The 12,945-nt window shown below is 43.5% G+C and overlaps 1 protein-coding gene across 1 annotated transcript in view; it reads left to right on the top strand.

Moving 5' to 3' along the window:
- Positions 1 to 12,945, top strand: part of GTF2F1 (general transcription factor IIF subunit 1) — a 903,716-nt gene that overhangs the window by 879,282 nt on the left and 11,489 nt on the right. The window lies entirely within an intron of this gene.

Genomic DNA, 12,945 nt, shown 5'->3' with positions numbered 1-12,945 from the left:
GACTTAAGGCCCATTTTGGACCTCAGATCATTGAATCGCTTTGTAAAAAAATCCAAATTCCGAATGGTCACCCTTCAGTCCATTCTCCCGTTATTGGAGAAGGATGTCTGGATGTGCTGCATAGACCTCAAGGACGCTTACTATCACATTCTGATAAGTCAAGAGTCCAGGAGTCATTTACGCTTCCGCCTGGGAACCAGTCATTTCCAGTTCCGAGCACTGCCCTTTGGTCTCACCACAGCCCCCAGGGTGTTCACCAAGTGTCTGGCAGTAGTGACAGCTCACTTGAGAAGTCTAGGATTCCAAGTGTTTCCCTATCTAGACGACTGGCTCCTTACTGCCACCTCCAAGCATCTATTAGTTCAGGCACTTATGACCACAGTCAGTTTGGGTCATTCACTAGGAATCGCGTTCAATTGGGGAAAATCTGTGCTGCAGCCGTCTCAGCGTATTACCTTTATAGGCGCAGAGTTAGACACAAGAAGAATGCGGGCATTCTTGCCGGTAGAAAGGATTCAGGTCCTGCAGTCTCAGGTTCAAACCTTGTTACCCAGATCACGAGTTCAGGCCAGACTGATTCTGTAGTTATTGGGCACGATGGCCTCGACTATTCTTCTAGTCCCCTTAGCCAGGCTGCACATGCGGGTGCTGCAATGGTTACTGTTGGTTCAATGGTTCTTTCAGGAACTTCCCTTGAACCATTTGGTCCAGATTACCAAAATTTGCCGTCGGGACCTACGTTGGTAACTGCTTCGGTCCAACCTGGACCAGGGGCGACCCTTTGCCCTTCAGCCTCCCGTCGTCACGGTGACCACGGACGCCTCCCAGATAGGGTGGGGGGGTCATTATCTGGACAGGTCTGTCCAAGGCACGTGGCAGGCTCACGAAACGCACTTACATATCAATATCCTGGAAATGAGAGCGGTGCTACTGGTGTTGCAAGCACTTCATCATGCTCTTCCCTGGGGTACTATTGCGGTCCTATCCGACAACATGTCGGTAGTCTGGTACATAAACAAGCAAGGCAGAACCAGGTCCTACCCTCTTTGCCGAGAGGCCATGAGAGTGTGGCATTGGGCGATTTCTACCCAGCGTTTCCTAGTGGCAATGCACATTCCGGGGAAATCCAATGTGATTGCAGACAGGCTGAAGGACTCTCCTGTTGCCCCACGAGTGGTCCCTCAATGACAGGGTGGCTGCAAACATCTTCGCCAAGTGGGGCCTCCCTTGTTGCAACTTGTACGCCAGCCCTCACAATGCGAAATGCAGGGAGTTCTTCAATCTGACTCCCTCTCAGGGGCAGATTCCCAGGGACGCTCTAGCTCACAGTTGGCCCCCCGGTCTACTTTACGCCTTCCCTCCAGTTCCCCTTCTCCCGAAGGTGATACAGAAGGCAATTTATCTAGGAAGCGACATGATTTTGATCGCTCCACACTGGCCTCGTCAGGTTTGGTTCCCCTTCCTTCTGAGGTATGCGGTGGAGGGCCCATGGTTTCTGGACCTGGTGCCCGACCTGTTGACTCATCAGTTGGGACAGTCTCACCCATCCCTCAGGTCCTTGAGGTTGGCCGCTTGGTTACTCCACTTCCAACCTTAGTCAGAGATAACTCTTTTTCTCCAGACGTCATCCACATTTTGTCCTCTTCTCACAAACCTTCCACTATTAAACTGTATTCCAGCAAGTGGAAGAGGTTTGCTCTCTGGGCCCAGCAACGAGGTATAGATCCCCTTACCGCCCCAGTACCTCAAGTTTTAGAATTCCTGGCTTCTTTGTTTTATTTGGGCTCTTCAGTTTCCACAATTAAAGTCCAACTGGCGGCTGTCTCTAATTTTCTTGTCTCCTTTGAGCCTTCCTTAATGGCAAACAGGCTTTGCAAATCTTTCCTTAAAGGAGTGTGGCTCCTTCGGCCCCCAATAGCCCATCCTGTGCCTCCTTGGGACCTGAATATGGTTCTAGCTTCTTTATCTGCCCGCCCCTTTGAACCAGCAGCTACTTGTGATATAAAATTTCTATCTTGGAAAATAGCCTTTTTGGTGGCAATAACCTCTGCCAAGCGGGTCTCAGAGCTTCAGGCTCTCTGTTCTAATCCTCCTTATTTGACCTTTCACAAAGACAGAGTGTCCCTCAAGTTAAATCCCTCTTTCTTGCCCAAGGTAGCACCCCCCTTATGCATTCAACAATCCTTGGAGCTCCCTGTGTTTTTTCCCAAATTCTCCAATAGCGCAGAATATATTTTCCATCAGTTGGATGTTCACAGACAACTGCGTTTTTATTTAAGTAGGACCAATCAGACACGAAAGTCAAATCAGCTGTTTGTGTCCTTTATGAAAATAGGTTGGGTCAACCGGTGGCTAAAACCACCATAGCCAAATGGATTAAAGATTGCATCTCCTTCATTTATTCACGGTCTGGCAAAGAGCTACCTTTCCCAGTCAGGGCTCATTCTACCAGGGCAATGGCTACTTCTGTAGCATTCCACTCCAAATTATCGATAGATGATATCTGTGCGGCTGCTACAAGGACTTCTCCACACACCTTCATTTCTCATTACAAGATAGATGTGGCTTCTCGGGGTAGTGCTTCCTTTGGTTCCACAGTTCACAGGAGTGTTTTCCAATGAGCCACCCGGGATTTAGGTGCTAGGGACGCTGTCCCATCAGTTATGAATGTAGGCGAGATAGGATCCCATTACATCTTTTAGTTATGTACTTACCATAACTTCGGATGTATGGGATCCATCTCTACATTCATACGCATGCCTCCTTCCCCCTTCCCATTGGATTTATAGGGAATGTTGTTATTTACTGAGTTTTTCTCTTGAAGGACTTTAGTTTGTTACAGTTGCTGGTATGTCTCTGTGTCTGGATGTAGGTATGAAAGCGAACAAACAAGATCTGGGGAAGCAGGTGTGGTGCATTCTGGGATAAGGGGTAGCCCAGCCAATTAGAGACTTCGTTCTACTATATAGTGGCCGAGTCGGAGCCGATGGATCGGCTCCGAACCCATCAGTTATGAATGTAGGCGAGATGGATCCCATACATCCAAAGTTATGGTAAGTACATAACTAAAAGTTACCCTCCATCTAGCCCCCTTCTTTTTTTGGATATACCTCTACTTTCCTTTGCTATCTTCAAAAACTTTTTGGTGTATTTGCTTTTTTGTTGGAGGTATAACCTTGTATATTTATAGATTTAATTGCTTCCCGTTAAGGGGGCACCTCACATCTGGGGCAAGAAAAACTGATGTAATGGCGTCGGCTGCATGCTTTATACCCCTGACGACCTAACGTCATGGAAGAAGGGACAGAAACCGATGCAGGACCCAAGAATTTGTTGATCAGGACGACTAAGGGTTACTGCAAGAATAGGACCCAAAAGTTATGACTGCAACAGTAGTGAATACACTCGAACATCTACATTTATGGTAAGTATACACAACTGTACTTTTTTCACATCTGGGAGGGGAATAAAGATAATACAAGAACAGACAGCAATTAGTTTAAGTAGATGCACAGGCTGCAGCATGTGCCTTAGCATGGATAACCTTAATTTTAGGTTACATAAAACAACACAAAACAAAATGCACCTCAGACTGATAAAAGGCAGCTTAACTACAGTAGAATATCCAGTCAGAACAAAGTAAAGCAATGCCACCATGGTGGGGGTGAAAATTAAATTAATAAACAATGAAACCGTAAAACAGTAATCTAAAACTTTAAAACAGGATAAGTGCTTTCGGCAAGTGCCTTCCTCAGATCCAGTTGAATCACTTAAACTTCCTTGTATTTAAACAAAGAAAAAACAATCCAGTTCATATTCATCTCTGAAGTTTCTGCCCTATTAACAAGGGCTTTAGAGGAACCATCTCATTTAATCCAGGCAACTTGTCTGCCTGCAAGTCAGCAATCCAGCTGACCTCAATTCAGTCCTGTTACAAAGAGGTTCTCATCCTCTTTGACTTTCAGCTACAACATCCAGTACCATGAAATAAAATTTATGGTTAGGATGTTTATCAATATGTTGAGACTGGTCTTATTACATAAGTTAATGTCATTCAAATGACGCAGGATTCTGTCCTTAAAGGATCTGTTGGTCTTTCCAATATAAAAACCAGTACGGTTGTTGCAGCTTGCAATATATGTGACATTTTTTGGTATTGCAGTCTGCATAACTTGTAAGTCTGTAGTTTTTCAAGGTGATTGGATGTTCAAAACGATTACTGGAATCTGTGGATGCACAGGCTTTACATTTCCAGCAAGGAAATGTGCCTGTCTGCAAAGTGATTGACTTACCCTTACTGCTATATGCATCTTTGCACAATAACAGTTATAATTTTTTTTTCTGTTTTTAAAAACAAAATCTAGGCATCTCACCAACTATGCATCTAATGTCATCAGCTGTCAGCTTGATGTCCTTCAAGGATGCATCTGCAGTCTTAACAAATGGGTTGTCCTGTCGTCAGGCAGCCCTTCGGTCGGCCGGATTCCAAAGTCTGGGTCTGGCTTCGGCTGGTGTCGCACTCCACCCGACGTCATTGCGGCAGTTCTTCGGGTATAAAGGCATCAGCCGACGCCATTTTCCTCAGTCTTTCTTGCCGCGTGGCTCAAGCAGAAGCTGTTTGCAAGTGCCGGTCGGTCAGATCCAGAGATTACTACTACCGAATACTACTTCGAAGACTTCTATAAAGCTAAGTACCCCGTTGGGGACTCTTTCTTGCCTCAGCCGATGTCAGAGAAAGTTAATAATTGTTTATCTTGTGGGAAACAAATACCTCATAAAGATTTCCACTCCTACTGCATACATTGTCTAGGCCCAGACCACGACGTAGCAGCTTGCCTAGCCTGTGCTTCTTTTAACCGACGGACGCTTAGACGCCGTTCGGACTTTGCTGAACAGATTTTCGGCTCCGATTTTGCCTACATTATGCCGTCGGACCCTCCGACTACGCAAATAACCAAAAAACGTAAAGAAAAGGACCGACACTCGCGGTCCGCGGTTTCGGCCGAAACCGCGGTTAAGCAAACCACGAGTGTCTCTGTTTCGACCGAAACTGATCAAGCGGTTCTCTCTTCAGCCGATAACTTGCCTTCTACCGAGGCCTCTTCTATCCTGGTAGAAACGGCTTCTGAAATCCAACCTTCTGTTGCGATTTCACAGGATTTATCAGACACCATTCCCCTAGATATTTCTTCTCCTGCACGTGGAGCTGCTAGGCCTCCTCCAGCTATGTCTATTAAGGCCTTTGCCAGGGCTAAAGCAGCCAAAGCATCAAAATCTGTGCCTGCCAAGCCCCCCTCTCACAGGCCCAGCACCAGCTCCCATATGCTTTCTTTGGCTGAGGATCTCATCTCTTTAATTCGTGGAGCCCAGCCTCATCCAGACAGGGCCTCTCTCCCTCCGCCAGAAAAGAGGCCTAGAGCAGAGCCCCCCGAGCCAGTAGCCACGGATGATTCTTCTGATGACTCAGATCATACAGATCTCCCTGAGGCTTCTTATTCTCCTTTCGAAGACTCTGATGCTGAGGAGTCCATCCCTTCAGCCTCTCCTCCTGAGGAATTTTCCTTTGGGGAAACCTTGCATGCTATGAGGGAACAATTTCAGTGGCAGGGCCAAGATTTCTCAGACTCTAGAAAAAGGCTTAGGACCTTCCTACACTTGCCACAGCATAGGCCTTTAGCTATACCTCCAGTTCTTTCTGTTGTTGATGATGCATTTAATGATGCTTGCACTGCTCCTGATACTTTACCTCCGGCTCCTGCTAAGCCCGACAGGTACTACAGGGTCCCGGACACTCATCACCACCTATATAAGGCCCCTTTTGCAGATCCAGAGACTATCTCCCAGGGCCCTAAAGCTGTAGCAGCTACTTCTTCTAAAAACCCCCTCCCCTCTGAAAGGGAATCCAGGTCCTTAGAGAGATGGGGTAAAAAAGTTTACACCTCTGCTACTTTGTCAGCTAGAGCTTTGAACTGCCAATTCCATATGATTCAATATCAAGAGTTTATGCTTGACCAGTTGACTAAAAAGCTGTCCTCTGAAGAATCTTTAGATAAAAAGTATGTTCAAGAAATGTTACATAACATACAGCAGGTTAGTAACCATTCTTTGAAATGTGGCTATGATGCACTGGAGGCTTCCTTTAGATCAGCCATGACTGGCACAGTTATCAGGAGGCATGCATGGTTGAAAGAACAGGCATTATCAGACCATGTCAAATCTAAGCTTTTGGATGCACCTATGGACAAGGTCAATTTATTTGGTGCCCCCGCACAGCAGGTACTAAAAAAGATGGAAGAGAAAGCAAAATCTGTGCAAACAGTAAAAGATTTCTTACAAGTTCAACCTCCAAGATTCAGTAGGAATTGGCCCTCCAAGAATTGGTCCTTTCCAGACTCCTCTAAGGCACAAAGAGGCAGGAATAGGCGCTCTAGAGGCAGAAACCAATCCAGGGGTGCCTACAGGGGTCGCCAGTGGCAGGGTAACAACCAACGAGGCACGGATACAGCCACCACCACTACAACAACTCAATCACAGTGACTTGGCGGTGGCACCGCCTACCAGGGAACAGCTAGAAGCACCCTTAGGTGGAAAACTGACATTATTTTCAAGAAACTGGCACTGCATTACAAGAGAAAGATGGATTTTGCAGACTATAGACAAAGGTTACAGGTTCCATTTCCATACACTACCAAGAAAGAGAGGAATGCCAAACCTACCACCTTTACAAAGGACAGAAGCTCTAAAACAAATATCTCAATTATTAAGAATGCGAGCTGTGGAAAAGGTACCATTTATGGAGCAAGGGAAGGGATTTTACTCCAGGCTCTTTCTGGTACCAAGAAAAGAAAACAAATGGAGGCCTATTCTAGACCTGTCCGCTTTAAACACATTCCTCATTGTTCCAAAATTCAAAATGCTGACTCTACAGCAGCTTCTTCCCATGCTGGGCAAGGAGTCTTGGCTGGTAACTCTGGATCTCAAGGAGGCATACCTGCACGTCCCCATAAGACCAATTTGCAGAAGATACCTCAGATTTCTTGCAGGATCAGAGCATTATCAATTCTCAGCATTGCCCTTTGGCTTATCTACTGCGCCCAGAGTGTTCACGAAATGCCTGGCATCAGTAATCGCTCACTGCAGACTTCAGGGAATTCAAATCTATCCCTACCTGGACGACTGCCTGATACAAGCGGACAACAAAACCAAACTAACAGAAGACTTACAAAGAGTCATCTACCTGCTACAAGCCCTGGGATATACAGTCAATACAAAAAAGTCAAGGCTGATTCCATCCCAAAGAATAACCTTTCTGGGTGCAGAACTGGACACATCAAAACAAATGGCATTTCTAACTGCAGAAAAGAAAGAGCAACTTCCTCTCTACTTCTTGACATTAACAAATCAGAGCCATCTAACTGCAAGGAAAGTGCTACAAGCTCTGGGCTTCATGGCATCCTGCATAATACTGGTCCCTCATGCCAGGCTTCATATGAGAAAGTTACAGTGGTACCTAAAGAATTTGTGGTCTCAGCACAAGCACAGCCTAGAAACCAAAATTCCAATGATCCCATGCCTGAAGCAAGACTTCTTATGGTGGGCCCAGGCCTGTCAAGCAAACACAGGACTGCCCTTCTGCAAAAGTCAACCAGGACAAACCATCACGACAGATGCCTCAGACCTCGGTTGGGGGGCACACATGATGGACAAGTGCATTCAAGGCCTATGGACTCAAGACCAGCTGCATCTGCACATAAATCTAAAAGAAATGATGGCAGTAAAATTGGCAATCCAGGCATTCAGAACTCTTCTCCAAGAAGGCCAGTTGATGATAAGGACAGACAACACCACAGTTATGTGGTACATCAACAAACAGGGAGGCACACACTCATACCCTCTATGCCGGCTGGCACTGGACCTATGGGATGTGGCTCTGAGCTACAACATTCAGTTACAGGCAATTTATGTACCAGGGAAGGAAAACATTCTAGCAGACATATTAAGCAGAGCTACAACAGATGCCCACGAATGGATGCTGCATCCGGACATTTTCAACACCATCACAAGAGAATGGGGATTACCACAAATAGACTTGTTTGCATCCCCACTCAATCACCAGTTGAAGAAATTCTGCACAAGGACTTACCACCCACTTGCTTGGAAGGTGGACTCCCTATCCTTCAGTTGGAAAAGCCTGACAGCATACGCATTCCCACCACTTCCTTTGATGCACAAGGTGCTTCTCAAGATCAAAGAGGAACGTCCGAGGATCATTCTGATAGCACCAAATTGGCCAAGGCAACATTGGTATCCACTGCTGAGGAGCATGTCCCGGGAACAAATATGGACACTGCCCCTGATCCCATTACTGCTGACACAGAACAACTACAACATTCTGCATCCAAACCTAAAAACTCTGCAGCTGACTGCCTGGAACATTACATAACAGCAATTAACCCAAATTTATCACAAAGGGTTAAAGACATTATCCTGGAGGCTCGTAGACCTTCAACAAGAAAGAATTATGCAGCAAAATGGAAAAGATATCTCATCTGGAGTACTGCAGAGGGGCAAGATGTGACACTGGTGAACATAGCCAACATCCTGGAGTACTTGGCGGAGCTCTTCCATGCAAGCCTGTCCTATTCCTCCATCAAAATACATGCATCAGCTATTTCAGCAGAATACAGCTTGGATCCTCCTGTTTTCTCACATCCTCTGCTCAGACAGTTTCTCAGGGGAATTAAAAATGTAAAACCTCCCAGGAAACCTCCCTTGCCAGCATGGGACTTGAACTTTGTGCTGGAAAAGCTGACTCTACCTCCTTTCGAACCAGCAGCTACAGCAGAATTGCAATACTTATCCTGGAAGACTGCTTTCCTGCTGGCAATAACTTCAGCAAGAAGGGTCTCTGAACTACAGGCATTAATGGCAGTACAACCCTTCCTGATCTTCCATCAAGATAGAGTGTCCATGAGAACAAATCCTACATTTATGCCTAAGGTGGTATCCAGAGTCTCTTTAAATCAGGCTATCCACCTTCCTACATTCTTCCCCAATCCACAGAACAGGGGAGAAAAACTCTTACATACCTTGGATGTACACAGACAATTACGCTACTACCTGGACAGGACAAAAAACAGTAGAAAAACAGACCAGCTTCTGGTAGCATATGCAACAGGAAAAGAAGGAAATCCAATTTCTAAACAGACATTCTCCAAATGGATAGGAAATTGCATTAGATTTTGTTACTCCTACCATGGAAAGAAAACTCCAGAGAATATCAGGCCTCACTCCACAAGGGCTACAGCCACTACCACAGCTTTCTTACGAGGAGTGGCTACCAAGGACATTATAGAGGCTGCTACTTGGACCTCCGTGCATACATTTGCCAAGCATTACAACCTACCTCTATACTCTAGATCCTGTGCTGGTTTTGCCACTGCTGTTTTGCAAGGGATCCTAACTACACCATAATCTATTCTCATTTCCTCCTCCCCTAGTTTAGCTATGGTATTCTACCCATTTGTTAAGACTGCAGATGCATCCTTGAAGGACATAGTACAGTTTTGTACCTACCATAAATGTAGATGTCCGAGAGGAATGCTTCTGCAGTCAGGATTACCCACCCTCCTTCCCCTCTGAGGTACTCCTAGGGTACTTAGGGGATCTATTATGGTGTATTTGTTTGTATATATGTACATACATGTTTATTTTGTGTGTTTGCTCTCTACTATTTGGAAACTTTGGCATTTATCCAAATTTAGCCATCCAAGAGGGCACCTGGCATCTGGGGCAAGAAACACTGAGGAAAATGGCGTCGGCTGATGCCTTTATACCCGAAGAACTGCCGCAGTGACGTCGGGTGGAGTGCGACACCAGCCGAAGCCAGACCCAGACTTTGGAATCCGGCCGACCGAAGGGCTGCCTGACGACAGGACAACCCATTTGTTAAGACTGCAGATGCATTCCTCTCGGACATCTACATTTATGGTAGGTACAAAACTGTACTTTCCAATTGCTCCTTATAACTTCACACACCTGTTTGCCATCATTGCGAAAAGTAAGCAAACGTCTCAGTCCCCTAGTTTGGATTTTGCATCTTGATGTCATTTCACCCTCCTTTTGCTTCCTTCCATGTGTGTAAAGTAAGGCTGATCTCCAGTATTTCTTAACCCCTTAGTCTCCGGAATCCATTCCTGAATTTCATTTTCCTTGTATCCTCATGTTTTAAAGTCCTTCACCAAATGTTCTGTTTCTCCCTTATAATTCTTCTCATAGGTACAAAGTCTGGATACTCTAAGAAGTTGACCTTTAATAACAAGTGGATAGATGTGCTCAGGTGAATACTGGTTCTGTGTAATAAATGATTCTTCCAGCAATCTTTTGTATATCCATATGTATTGATACTACCATCTATTCCAAGTTGAAGTGTGACATCTAGAAAGTCTGTCCTTTCTTTTGAGTTGCAGACTTCATACTCCAGTAATGATGTAGTATTACCAAGGTAGTCAACAAAATCTAACAGTTGTTCATTTTCTGTCCATAGAAAAAAATGTATCCTCTACAAATCTCCTACAAGGCATATACATCCTCCATGCATTTGTATCATTAAGAACATAACCTCCCGCAGAGCCATTACAATGCTGGGATAACTATTAGCACATGGAGTACCTATTGCAGCACACCATCTCTGTAAGTATGTCCTTCTCCATATACAAGGACATTGTTCTCTAGGATAATATCGAGTAAGAGACAAACCTGAGAAATGGTGTATCAAAAATCTTTTCTTGTTTTAAAAACTGCTATACATCCTCAATTCCAAGTTCATTGGAAATGACCATAAAGAGGCTTTTAACATCCATTGTAGCTGTTGTCACATCAGTTTTATCACTCAGTGACTGAAAACAATAGGACAGCATCTGAAGAAATTGTGGAGTGCCCTTCATCACTGCTTTTGCCCTGGGAAGTGCCACTTTCAATTTGTGTTCAACAAAGATGGAAGTAGGTTAGGTAATGTCTGTGGGTTCAGCAGTCGATTTGTGGCATTTGATGTCCTGACTAAAATCACTGTTGCAGTATTCCTGGCATATGGACTGTCACCACTGGTGTCCAGCTGGGGTAGCAAATCCTTACCTTCCCTAAGTTGTACATCTGATGAATTATCTCATCTCATATGCAGTGGAGTGTATGGATGGACGAGGAGTGTCAATCCTCAGACTGTCTCACTGCCAGCGAGAATGCAGGTTATGCATTCATTGGACTGTTAGTCATTTGATTCGTGGTACCTTTGCTTTGATAGTTTCTCCAGATAAGTGCCTTATTGGGGAGCCTTCCTTTTCACTTGCGGTATTTTGTTGAACATTTAGATGGTAGCAAGGATGGATAAATGCAGCTGCTTTAAGCCGATCCATACAAGTAAGGATAACCTTAATTTTAGGTAAGGTGAGGTAATGCCACTGAGTGCAGCTGTCAGTTTGGGACCGTTCTTATCAGAAGGGTTAAACTTCATTATTTGAAGATGTACATATTTTTTCTTGTTTCAGTGAGTGTGCTCTGAGTGTGTTTTTTTTCGAGAGTTTTAGTTAAAAGAATAAGTCTTCTAAAATATGACATAGGTTCAAATGGAGATGACAATCAAAAATGTATAAAGGATCACCTTTCCAAACATTAATGGGTACATGTGACACAGAAGCTATAAACAGGCATTTAAGAAAGCTATCATATATATGTGTGTGTGTATGTATGTATATATATATATATATATATATATATATATATATATATATATATATATATATTCACTTTGGAATCTCGAAATTCCGAAGCATTGAATTTCATATGATCGAGATCATATGACCAATGTTTCGGAATAGTGAAATTCTGAAACAAATCAAAAAAAAAAAAAAAACAATTTAAATGTTTCTGCAGAAGGGCAAGCCCCCCCTGCAACCCTCACACCCCCACTACTTAAATACTCCAACTCCAAGATCACACTACAGTGAGGAAAAGGGAAATCTCCAATTCTGCGCTGTATGCAGATCTCCATTCAGTGTCGGGATTCCGAAAGTTCAATCATATATATATATATATATATATATATATATATATATATATATAATGTGTGTGTGTGTGTGTATGTGTATATATATATATATATATATATATATATATATATATCAGAAAAAAATCCCAAGGTATGGAGACAGGGCACATTGTTAAAGATTCCACAAGTCTGTTTATTATTCCAGTTCCACAAAAATGTACTGTATAAGCACTTTCGTAAAAAAATACTCCCTCAGACACATCATAACACTTAATAAAAGACTCCGTTTTTATACCATACCTAATCAACACAAACCAGTTTCCCTCCAAAAAATTTAAAGGTACATACATATTTAAAACCATTGTTCATTCATATAATGAATCAATTTAACATAAAATACAAATTCAGTAACGTGCTAAAACATATAGTTATAAAAAATGTTCATAAAACCTCTGCCATGTAAACTCATTTCTTAATATTCTTATTTCTTAAGACAGGTAAGAGGGATATAGTGTATCATTCAGCCCATACACTCTGTGGGCTCCGAGCCTAAAAATCCATTTCAATTCTGTTAGTTCTGTGTCATTTACTAAATCACCAAGTCTTTCATTGGCATATTGTATGTGAAGTACTTGGAATACGAATGTGTGTTCATTCGCCATAGATATAGTATGTTTAGCCAATGCACTATATTCTTGTCCCATTTTTGTGCAATATAGATGGTCTCTAATCCTGGTTTTGAGATGGTGGCTGGTTTTGCCAACATAAAATTTATAACACTTAAGACAGGAGGCTAAATAAACTAAGTCTTTTACTATTGCAATCGGCTTTAGCTCCGATCTCCCATAAATATCTGGTTTCGAGGTGCCTAAAAAACCTAGATGTATCAATGTATTCACAGT

Source organism: Protopterus annectens, chromosome 15.part0, assembly GCF_019279795.1.
Source record: "Protopterus annectens isolate FY-2018-M chromosome 15.part0, PAN1.0, whole genome shotgun sequence".
Lineage (NCBI taxonomy): Eukaryota > Metazoa > Chordata > Ceratodontiformes > Protopteridae > Protopterus > Protopterus annectens.
This window is presented reverse-complemented; position numbering and strand designations above follow the sequence as displayed.